General features: G+C 31.6%; 1 protein-coding gene across 2 annotated transcripts in view; it reads right to left on the reverse strand.

The window, feature by feature from the left end:
* Positions 1-13,140, reverse strand: part of KLHL1 (kelch like family member 1) — a 273,818-nt gene that overhangs the window by 213,246 nt on the left and 47,432 nt on the right. The window lies entirely within an intron of this gene.

A 13,140-nucleotide genomic window follows, 5' to 3' on the forward strand; every position in this document is an offset into this window, starting at 1 on the left:
TATTGGTTCCAAGAGATGGATCAATTTCTATCTTGAGAGTTTTGCTGTGAATGTCACTGGTCTGAGACTATTTTTACAGATACAGATCAGATGGATAATGTTGTCACAATATTTCTAGGACCAGATAAATAATAATGTTACAATATTTCTAAATAAGAAAATCCAGTTAGGAAAGATCAGGCTTAGGATTTATCTTTTTCTTTTCAAAATACTTATTACTCTATTCAGGCAATTTAAAATTTTGTTGCTTCTTATTATTCAAGTTGTCCGTAGCATTCTCCAAAGGCTGTTTATATTTTTCCAAATGTAGAGAGAAAATATTTGTTCTCAATAATTACATTATTAAATACTGTGAAATCCTTATGAATTTATTAATAATGGGTCCAGAACTATATTTTTAAAATTCTGTTACACTTGATAATTTCATAAGTAGTCCTGTTTTCCAAAAAAATTAAATGGCTATGAGGGCTTCCATATGTTGTTTTATTTCATATTTAATTGTTCTATTTTGCATACTTCCCCACAGTTTATCTTTTGTCATTTAGGAACAAAAAATTTGCTTCAGTTAAGCTTTTGTCTTCTTTCCCATCAGTTTATATTTTATTACTTTTAAATTTTATTGCTCTCAGTTAATTTTCTCTTAACTATCTTAACCTTCTAATTTCTTTACTTTCTCTACTGGAGTCTTGAAGTTCTATTTTCCTGTCTCTTTCACTCTCCATTTTATTAACATATTGATAGATTTCAACTTTAATTTATTAACACAAATTTAATTTTTTTTGGTTCTTAAGGCATAGTTTGCCAAAAGAACATTCTCCTGCCTGTGCACTCCAGGAAGTCATTTAAGGAGACTTATCTGGTGATTTTTGGATGGAGAGAAGGAGGCTTGAGAATGCTATTTGAATGGTAGTACATATTATTAAACTTGTGAATGTGCTAAAAATTCACACAGCTTTTTTAAAAAAACCTCTATACTATATTTTTTTAATATTTTGGACCTATATACATACATATATATATATATATATATATATATCAATTTATAACTGCCTTTTTATTCTTTTCAAATATTTGTATGCAAAATTCTTGCATATTGTTTATAATTTTCTTCCATGAAGAACTTTAAATACTGAAATAAAACATTGAAAAATTAGGAAATGAAAACCAAGTACACCAAATTCTGGTGCTCTATTAATTTGGAAGGACATAAAGAGAAATTTACATTATGAAAGATAAATATAAATAGTCAAAAACATCAAAAATCAAAGCATCACTTCAAAGTACAACACTAAAAAGCAAATCTAGACTTTAACATAAGACTTTCAAAATATTTCTGACAAAATTTGAGAAAAGGAAATGGTAGAACCCCCCAGCAAATGCCCATTGTGATTACGGATTATGTTGTTGCTCTGTTTGACTGTAGAGGAGTTTTTCATGTTCTTTTAATTAGTCAGGACAATTGCAAAAGCTTCAGTCTCCCACCACAGGTTTCTTTCCTTGGAGAAAGGGCCAGATGCTAGTGTAACAGTATTGGAGTATTTCTACCTTAATTGCATCAGACTGGAAGTTACCTCATTAATTTGAAGCATTGCTCTGTGTTTGATAGCCTGAACTGTTTTTCGGTTTCTAATATTTTGTCATGTTTTGTTTCCGAGTTGGTGCACTAAATGAATCATACTACTTAGAGCTGCCTCATAGAAATTCAATATCATATTCTCATTTTAACTATTATGAAATATTTGAAAGCTGTTAAAACACAACTTTGTAGGATGTGTTACGCTTGTTCTGGTAGAGCAGAAGATTATATTACAGATGCCTAGGATACAGTTTGAGCTATAATTTAGAACAAATTCCAGCCCATAAAGTATAGGCTTCTACTTGTGGTAAAATTCAGATTTAATAAAGCAAACCATTTTATCACTATCTGTTACAGACTAGCAGTGTAAAGCAGTGATTTTAGATGAGTTCAATGAACATACCCTACAGTTCATAATTGCTAAAAAACACACACAATTCTTTGCATAATAGGTTGCAACCTATTATAAGAAGTGCTGGGACATATGCTCCAGAAAATAGAATACTAGTATAAAGTATTGATACAGAATATAAAATAATAAAATGTGTCTATTTTTCAGATGCTTATGTGTATTAATGCATTTAAATGAGAAAAACAACATTTTTTTTTCTGAAGAATTGAGACAAAAAGTGAGGTGAAATAAATATGATATTTTTAATGTTGATATTAATTTTTATTTAAATAATTGGATATAATCCAGTCTCAAAATAATCAAAATTAATAATAAACTGAGAAAAAAAGGAGAATGAATACTGAAGCTAAAATGAGTGCACAAGTTTATCAAAAATCAATCATATTATGAGGCTATAAAATTTACTGTTTTTTGTTTGAAGAATGTCAGAATACTTTGGTGCAGTCTATAATAAAAATTCCAATAGCACTTATCAGATGATAAAAAGTAAAGGGGAAAAAGCATAGAAATATTATATTTTGAGTGTGAAAGCTAAGAAAATCATTACTGAGTCTGTCAAATTGAAAACTAGTGAAAAAAGATTAGAAAGTGCAAAATAAAGTCTGGGTGTTTTTCATACCTCTCACTCTATCATCCATGCATATATAATGAGAATCTCCAAGATTCAAGTTGTTAATCCAACTGCTATGAGACCTTTATATAATATCAATGTGTTTAAAGCATTGCGAAGTCTTATAAATGTAGCATATGAGTGATGATAGAGATAATGTCAGTTGTTTAAGTAAGAATTTTCACTGAGATTCTGGAGCCGAAATATAGGAGAGCTAAAGCAAATGAACAATCAAAGCACATTTGCTTTGTGGGAAAAAATATACCAGTAAACATGATATGTTAGTTCATTTTCCCCTTTAATTAGAACAGGTTTCTAGATGTATGTATTGTTATTTCACAATATTTTAAACAATTTTAAAACAACACAGTATTTCAATACATACATTATTACTTATGAAAAAATTAGGCAAACGAAAAATTATAACAAAACTTTAAAGTAATTTTTACTTAGAAGTGACTCACAAACATTAGAATTCATCATTGAATTAGAAGCAATGGGATATATATATACACATACACACACTATATATATCATATATGTATTATAGAGTTGAAATATAATATTATCATACATATTTAAATATATTTTTATTCTTTCAAAAAAATTTTTAAATACATTGCATCATTTCACTTTTATGTTATTCCTGTGTGGTAGACCCTTAAATTTTAAATACTTCTCTTTTAGAGATAAAGAAAACTAAGGTACGGAAAGATTAAATTATTTCTTGCACATTTTGATGAAAATATCAGTTTCAGAATTCAAAACCTTTCTAAGAAAATGCAGTGACATTTGTATAAAAAAGAACACTCTTAAAAGTTCAGTTCAGAACTGATCTTGCTCTGTTCTCTAAAGGTGCTAAACCATCGTACCCCAGAAAAATCGTCTATAATCCTCTGAAGTTAACTTAGCTATCGATAACGACACAGACACATACACTAACTACTGTGACTACAAAATCCTAATAGAAAAGCCAAGGAAACAGAATTGAACGTCTGGTTATAAAAAATAAACAAAACACAAAACATTATAAAGGGCTCAAGTGTAATGTTGTGGCTGAATCTCAGGGTGCTGTTTTGGGAAGGAGAAGGGATAATTGTAATAATAAGGGGTGAGGATGAAATCATAAAGTGATTTATCTGCAAATAAAAAAAGTAAAAATGTATCTCCAAAGTTGTAAATGAATGATTTTAGGGGAGCTAAAATACCAACTAATCCCAATAAAGCATCTATGCCAGACAGGTTTTGTATACATGAACCAAGTTTTTAAAACAACCTCATGATATAGGTAGTATGACTATCCCCATTTTATAAATTCAGAAGTTGAGAAATGGGAGATAAAGTAAATTGTCCAATGTTACCTAACTAAGCCAAGAATTGAACCCAGACAGTTGGAATTTCTGCCCCCTTACCCGCCATGTCCCCTGTTCTTCAAGGCTAATTAGATCACTGTGGTAGAGATATGAACCAAAAGTCATGAGGACCTTATCTAAGGTGAAATCCATGAGGATCAGTGCCTGATTTTAGAGAGTAATGAAGAGAGATAATTTTCAAATGATTTTGAAGTTTAGAGCTTAGATGACTTGTGAGATGACTGTGCCATTCAGAGAGATGGGAAGCAAGGTAAAGGATCAGATTGGAGAAATATATTTAGTTCGGTTGGTGAATTGGGGAGTTAGATGTTTGTGTAGGTAACCTAGATGGAGAAAAGGGCCTGAACATTTAGAGAGAGGTCTGGATAGGAATAAAAGGTACTTGAGACTCAGTAGTATATAGTTAGGAGTTGAAACTAACAGAATGAGGTCACTTCAGGATAGTTTGTAAAGGGAGAAAAATAGGACTTTAGGGCCACTAATATTAAAAGGATGGGAAAGCATTGCAGTTACAAAGACAGAAGAGAAACAGATAAGATCAGTACCACTAAAACAAACAGATGACAGCATTTCAAAGATAATGGACATATCTTTATATCTAGGGAAAGTTATTTTAGAGTTTTGAGATAGAAGAAACACAAGGAATTTAAAAGTCCATATAAGAGAACTAGTAAGAAAGGAATGTGTTGAAAATCCTAAAGGAAAAAATGGAGTGGGGCTGGGGAGAGGACCTAAAAAGAAGAGATGACAACCAGAAGCCAGAGGAGGGAGAATCAGCATCACAACTGAGGAAGCCATTCCCAGTTAAAGAAGACCCCATCAGATTGGTGTATTTACTACAACTGATCAACTTCCATTGACAACACATCAGTATCACCCAAAGTCCATTGTTGACATTAGTTTTCACTATTCATTTTGTCATTCTATGGATTTGGAGAAATGTATAATGACATATATCCATCATTACAGTAATACAGAGATTAGTGCCACTGACCTAAAAATCCCCCGTGCTTCACTTATTCATCATTCTCTCTCTCAAACCCCTGGCAACCACTAATCCTGTTATTCTTCCCACAGATTTGCTTCTTCCAGAATGTCATATTGTTGGGATCATACAATATGTAACCTTTTCAGTTTGGTTCCTTTTTCTTAATACTACTCATTTAAGGTTCATCCATGTCTTTTCATAGTTTGATAGCTCATTTCTTTTTAACACTGAATGATATTCCGCTCTGGATGTACTACATCTCATTCACCTTGGTTGGTTCCAAGTTTTGGCGATTATAAATTAAGCTGCTATAAGATCACCGTGCAGGTTTTTCAGTGGACATACATTTTGAAGTTCTTTAGGTAAATACCAAGGAATACAATTGCTGGAACATATGGTAAGAGTATGTTTAATTTTATAAAAATAATGCCAAACTGTCTTCCAAAGTGGCTGTATCATTTTGTATTCTTATCAACAACAAATCAGACTTCCTGTTGCTCCATATCCTCAGCAGCACTGGTGCTGTCAGTGTTCAGATTTTTGCCATCCTATTAAGTGTATAGTAATATCACATTATTGTTTTAATATGCATATCTCTAATGACATATGATGGAGAGAATCTTTTCATGTGCTTATTTGCTATCTGCATGTCTTCTCTGGTGCGATGTCTATTAAGGTCTTTGGCTTTTTTTTCTTTTTTTAATTGGGTTGTTTGTTTTCTTATTGAGTTTTAAAAGTTTTTTTGTGTATTTTGGATAATTATTTTTCATCAGATACATCATTTGTAAATATTTTCTCTCAGTCTGTGCCCTGTCTTTTCACTCTCTTGACAGTGTCTTTAGCAGAATAGAAATGTTTAATTTTAAGAAAATCCAGTTTATCAATTCTTTCTTTCATGGATCATGCCTTTGGTGCTGTATTTAAAAAGTAATCACCAGTTCTCAGGTTACCTAGATTTTCTGCTCTTTTCTTCTAGGAGTTTTATTGTATTGCATTCTAGATTTAGGTTTGTAATGCATTTTTAGTTAATTTCTGTGATGGTGTAAAGTGTGTCTTGATTCATTTTTGACATGTGAATGTCTAGTTGTTCCAACATCATTTGTTGAAAAGATTATCTTTGTTCATTGTATTACCTTTGCTCCTTTCTCAAAGATCAGTTGACTATTTATCTAGGTTTATTTCTGGCTTTCTATTATGTTTCACTGATCTGATTCCTATATATTTTTTGTCATATCACCTTTGTGACTAGCGACACCTGCTTATTGGGTAGGAGTCAAAACAGAGTTTTATATTCAGAACACATCAAAATATTCTATATCATTTTCTTTATTGTGCTCTAAATAATATTTAGGTTAAGAAAAATAATTTATCCATGATAAAATATGGTATAAAGCAGACATAATATGAAAAAAATTATATAAAGTATAACAATTTCAGTTATTATTTAGATTTATACTAAAATCACTATTTACATGATTTTAAATCTAATACAGGTAAAGACTATAAGCGAAAATCTTTGATTTTTTATGCATGCAAATTAGTGGACTAGACAGTAGGTTAGATGAATTTAGTGAAACATAGAGCTAGTCATTTTATATGCTACCATCTGAAATGGACAGATGTGAAGTTATTCTCCAAGCATATGTTGAAGCTTAAGCCTTTTTATGCCTTAATTTCATGCTTTCTTTGATGTATAGTTTATAAAGCAAGCAATCTGTCAACCAGTAACTGTATTAAGAGTTCTCATAAGATAAAATTTACACTGAGTAAAACTAAGTCTCAAAGCCCAGAACTGCATCGTGGTTTATTTATGTTGAAGTTTGATTATATTTTCCATATGGATAATACATCTATGTCCTCTTAAAGGCTTCCTCCGTTTCAAGAGTGTTCTTCAGTGTCTTTTGTTCACATACCTTTGTTTACTATGCCTTTAGAATGTTGTGTCTATATATATACATATGTATGCATATATACATGTTGTAAATATTTATATACATAAATAAATACATATATCTTCCTTCACACATCTTTGAGGGGTTATATATAACATTTTCACTAACTTTTTATTTAGAAAATGTTCAAACTTATCAAGCCTATGAAACCTATTAAAAAGTTGAAAAATACTCTAGTCATTATCTTTCACCAGATCCATTATTAAAATTTATTCCCACGTGCGATCGCTCTAAACTCTCCGTGACCCTATGCTTGTGCGTTCCCGCCCCAACGACACACTCACGTGCTAGTTATTTCCTGAAACACTCGGTCATATACTGAGGACATAACATTTCATTCTGAAATACTTTAGGAAAATTTCTTAAGAATAAAGACATTCTGTAATGTAAACTCAACATCATTTTCACCACCTAGAAGATTAACAATAATTTCGTTACATCATCTCAGTTTATATTCACATTTTCCTACTTGTCCTAAATATCTTTTATTCTGTTATTATCTTTTAAATCTAGGATATAATCAAGATTACAGATTACATTTGTTTGTTGTATCTACTTGGACCCCTTTTACCTAGAGCCACTTTATCCTCCAAACTTTCCTTCTCTGTTTTTTTCAGGACATCAATTTTATTGAATTTTATTACAGGACAATTCTCTGTAGAAAAATCTCACAATACGACTTTGATATTTTTTTCTCATAATGTTGTCTAACTTGTTTCTGTACCCTTTATATTGCCAATACGTGGAAATTCAGATCGAAAAGGTAAGCATTTATGGCGACTCTAGGTAACACCTTATCTCAATCAAATGCCACAATGTGTTGAAATATCCCTTCTCTCTTATACTAAGTTTGATAACCTGCTTAGGGAGTGATTACCAGATACTTTCGTTATAAAAGTACATAATTTTCCTTTGGAATTAGGCTCCTCACACATTTTTATTTTCATGTCAAAAATGTTTATCATGAGTTTAATTAGTTGCAAAGCATTTTAGTTGCTCAGCATTAGTTGCTTGATAGCATTTTGGATATCGTGATATACTTTATAATGTTTAATTTTAAGTTTAGATTTGACTGGCCACAGGGTACCAACATTAAATATTATTTCTACGTGTCTGTGAGGTGTTTCTAAGTGAGGTTAACATTTGAATCTGTGGACTCAGTTAAGTAACTTGGCCTTTCCAATGTAAATAAGCACGATCTTTTTCCTGCCTCACTGCTGAGCTGGGGCATCTCGTCATCCTCTCCTGCCAACAGACAAGGAATAACACAGTTAAAAAAAAAAAAAAAAATAGAAAAAAGGAAACAACAGCCAAGATGGAGTCACTTTTGCTAAGCCACGTCTCCAAACCAAAACTTCATAACTAACCTAACTGCAGTTTCGGCCTCTCCCAGGAATAGAACTTTAAAACAATCAGTCTGGAATTTCCTAATCAAGACTAGTGAGGTAATTCACATGATAAAACCCAAGCCATTCCCTTGCCCCAAAAGAAAAAAATCTGGCCTGAAAATAATACATTCTTTTCTTTTGCTAATAACTCTACTGCCAAACCCTCCTGCTTAATAAAAGCAACCGCTCTGAGCACCCTTCTAGTTGCTAGATGGGATGCTGCCTGCTTCATGAATCACTTGATAAAGCCAAAAAGACCTTCAAATTTACTCAGTTGAATTTTGTTCTTTAATAACGCCTTTGGCTCCTCTGGTTTTCAGGCTTTTGGACTTGAACTAAATTACATCCCCAGCTGCCCTGGGTTTACAAGCATGCTTATAAACATGGGATTCTCAGTCTCCGTAATCACAGGGGCCACGTCCTCAAATAAATGTGCATATGTCATTGGTTCTGTTTCTCTAGAGAACTCTGCCTAACAGAGGCTTTAAATGTATATTTTTTAAAAATCTCATAGCAGCAAAATTAGCACATTTAATATATAGAAAATATCTCTCTTTCATTTGCTAAATGAAATTAGCAAATGGCCCAGCTTAATGAAACTTAATTTTACAAGTGAGAATTTTTTTAATATGAAAAATCATGATAATTTATATTCCCATGACAACCATATCACTTCTGAATTGAATTCATAAGTAGACAGGGAGATGGAGAGTGAGGAAAAGGAAGAGATAGAAAGAAAAACAGGGAGGTTTGCCATGACTTTTTCACCAAGATGAAATAAATAATGTCTTTGCAGTTTTTCTCTTTTTCTACAGAAGCCCTTTGCTTTCCAAGGGTTCTTCCTCAACATAAATGTGTTCTAGAATTATCTCTTTTTTTAGCGTCCAGGTGTTTTTAACACCCAGTGTTCCATTAGAAGAATTGCATTGAAAGAAAGATTTCCTTTCCACTTTCTTTTTTTTTCTTTTCTTTCTTCCTTTCTTCTTTTCTCTCTCTCTCTCCCTCTCTCTTTCTTTAACTTAGGAGAATGATAATTGTGAAAGGGAGTTGGAAAGAAGAATTCGAACAGCACAGATGCAGTATTATAAGGGTCAAATTTAGAAAGAGGTGCTTATGAAAGTTCAGGATCTTCAAATTGGTTTCCTTAAATATGGTCCAACCCTTTTAGCTCTTGAAGAGTCTTCTTGTGCCCATAAAGGTATGTATACTCCAATGTAAAAGCCTCTGGTCTAAAAGACAATCACAAGGATAATAACAGCTATTAGTCTGTTATTTCCTCATATTGGCTAGTCTCTTCAGATATATTATTTATAAACTGCGTAACACTCCCACGAAGGGAGTATTAGATTTCTAACGTAGAATTTGAGATTTGAATACATGTAAATTTCATGTGACCCTGCAGGAATCTAACCAGTTCAGGTGATTCTAAAGCCTCCATACCTCCACTATTCAAAGCTGCCACTCATATAAATTATAGTTGAGACCTTTTGATCAGTTTTACAAAATGAGGCCCAAAATGTTATACGATGGTAAACGAGAATCTTTCATAGATATTTTAAATATAATCTGTGCGTACGATATGCTAATGAGGATCAAGACCTCTACTTATTCAAAGTACAGATTGTGACACTAGTGGTTATATTTTTTATTGTGAAGTAGAATTATTTTATGGATCAATATAAATGCTTAGATTGATACTTCATTTATTTATCTTTAAGAATTCTGATACATGCTATGTAATGGAGTTTAGTATTCTTTTATTTCTCATTTATACTCTTACTACTGAACAAAACATCTGAACAAAAACATAAATGAAATATTTAAGTAGTTTTAGGGTAATTGATTATGTACTTTGAGATAGTTTCCCTCCTCAAATCTGTACAAATATGTATAAGTTAAGAAAAGGTAAACTGGAAAGATAGCATTTGAATTCAGATCATAACCCCGATTTGTAAACATATAACCATCCCAAACTGTTTTTATAAATTTAACTTTTTCTAATTTAAAAGCATTTGGGAGTGCTTAAAATGCCTTACCTATGTAAATTTTCTCTGATCATCTTTATGCCATCCATAGATTTCCCAGTCTACTAAAATAACAGAGACAGAACACTCTCAGTGGAAGTTCTAAAACTAATAAAGTGGAAGTCCCAAAAGCACTGACTCAGATGAAACACTTTGAAGGTTCAGGAAGGTCAGAGCAAGCCATGTCTCTTCATGCTGACCTTCCTCTTGAAGGCATCCAAAATGCCTTGCTCACTGCAGGAACATCCTGAAGTCAAAGAAAAAGAGGATATCCTTTTGGCTGCTAGTTTTTTGTTGTTGTTGTTGTTTTTTAATATATCTATCTATCTATCTATATCTATATCTATATATATTAATATATATAAATATATATTAATATATATAGATATATATAATATATTTTTATATATTTATATAAAATATATTTTATATAAATATATAAAAATATAATATATATTTATATATATATTAATATATATATTTATATATATATTAAAAAGGCTCCTTTGATAAAGTATAACAGGATCCATAATAAATAAACAATCTAGATAAATGAATATTTGATAGGACCAAAAGAAGTTGCATGTAGAAATTTTAGTCACAAATCACTATTTCAACATGCTGTAGGAGAGAAATGTATAACTGAAATGAGCAAATGAATAAAAAATTCTAGATGATGTGAAATTAATGGAATTGTATAGATTGTTTTTAAACATGACTGCTTGAACAGTAAACACAATAGCACCGCATATATTTAAATTAGAAAAAATAAGACATTTATTAGATATTCAGTTTTAAGGTTTCAGAAATACAGTATAATTTTACAGAGTTCTAAATTATATGTATGTATTGGTTTTATTCATGTATTACATATAAAGAAATATTGAATTTAGAGTTAGTGTATTTGGATTATTATCCTACTATTGCCACTAGATGACTATGATATTGAACAAGTCAGTTAGATAATTTGGGTTCCTGTGTCCCCTTGGGTAAAAATAATACAATACATATTTATAAGGCAACTAATAAAGGTCAAGAACTGTGTAATTGCCAGAAGTTTAAAGGTGATTGAGGAAGAGTTGCTATCATTTAAGAACTTAGAAGTATGTGTATATTATGTACATGTGTGGGGGCATGCATTGGAGGGAGAGAAGAAGACAGCATTTGAGGTATACATTGAAGGATGAATTATTTTTTTAAAAAAGGGAAGCAAAGTATCTAAAAAAGAGATGGAGGAATGAGAACATAGAGTTGTTGAAAAATCAATATTTTAAAATGTGCGATCCCCTTCAATTTTACGCTTAAAAGAGTTGTAAGTAGCAAGTCATTGAGTTCATGCTTTTGGTCTTGCATGTATCAGGTACTTTATAATGTCAATAAACGCAGTAGTTTAAGTGATTATAATGAAGGAATATTCAGGAATTATAATACTGAATATAAAAGATTCGATGGAGCAAGAAAACCACATAGTATAGGATATTTGTTTATATTTTTAAAAGACTAATATAGTATTTTGACTGTTTTTAAATATATAACAGTTTTAAATGGTAGAAAAATAGTATTATTGGTCATTGACAAAGTTTATATTCCTGAATACTTATCTGGAAAATTAGGAAGGCACAGAGACACAGCGACCCACTTGGGTGGAAAAAAGAAAACTGAGGAGAACGTTAGGAGCATAAATTCCTTTTAGAATCAGTTCAAAGTAAATGTTGCTTTGTTCCCTCTTTCTGGCTCCCAACGAAGCCCACATTTCTTCAGGACAGAACTTTATAGTCACTAAACCAAGAAAAGATATGAATACAAATATAAGTCCTCTGTTGTAGACAGTCTGAAGTGATTGCATTCCATAAAGCATGTAGGAAGGGGGAAATACACCAAAAGGCAATATTGCAATTCTGCCATGACAGTTACGACCCTCTCAAATGCCCTTTAATGTCACCTAAGAGAACATTTTCAAAGCGTACAATATAAAAAGCCTGCATGTTGTTAGTTAGCTTTATCACTACAACAGCTGACTCATGATAACCCAAAATATTTAGGATTGGTTTTGGAGCCAGGTGGTGGACCGTGAAGAATATGTTTTTAGAGATTAAACTAATAATGGCAATGTTATATAGTGGAAAAAACATTTGGTAAACCTACTGTCCAAGAATATTTGAGAGGAAGAACATATACTTAATGTGTTATGGCTCTATCAAAGAAATTCTTAGAAGACAATTACTAGATGAAATTGTGGTTTATTATCAACATTAGATAAAGTAATACAAGGAGTAGGTGAGATCAGAAAAACAAATCATCTACTTTTAAGAAGTGAAAGGGAAAGGAAAGAATCCAGAAATTCCAAGACTTGGAGGGATACTCAATGAAACATTGCCTATCTTTTACCAGTGAAAGATAAAATTCAGATACACTTTAAGCCATAAGACATTTGTTAAAAATTTTTATTGGATTAATGGCCCCAGTAAATTCTTTTAACTGGACAAAATTACCCAATGAAAGGGGTCAAGGTTGAGGTGCATGTACAACTGATAATCACAAAGCACTTGTAATTGAGTTTATAGAGAGAGAGAGATAGGTCTTCAAAAGAACTGCTGGGTGAGGGAAAAAAAAAAGTATATTTATGAAAGCAACTGAGATTTGGGGATATCAGTTATTCGAAATTTCAGGCAAAGTTAATTTATATATATGAGGTGAAGGTGCCTAGGAAAAACATTATCTCTTTCTTTATCCCTTAGGCATGGTTTAAGACACTATTAAAGAAGAAATGAAATCTAACACAGTGGTTTCCAAATATCAGATATGACAGGTTGTAGT

Source organism: Pteropus medius, unplaced genomic scaffold (genome assembly GCF_902729225.1).
Source record: "Pteropus medius unplaced genomic scaffold, Ma_sr-lr_union100, whole genome shotgun sequence".
NCBI classification, from domain to species: Eukaryota; Metazoa; Chordata; class Mammalia; order Chiroptera; family Pteropodidae; genus Pteropus; species Pteropus medius.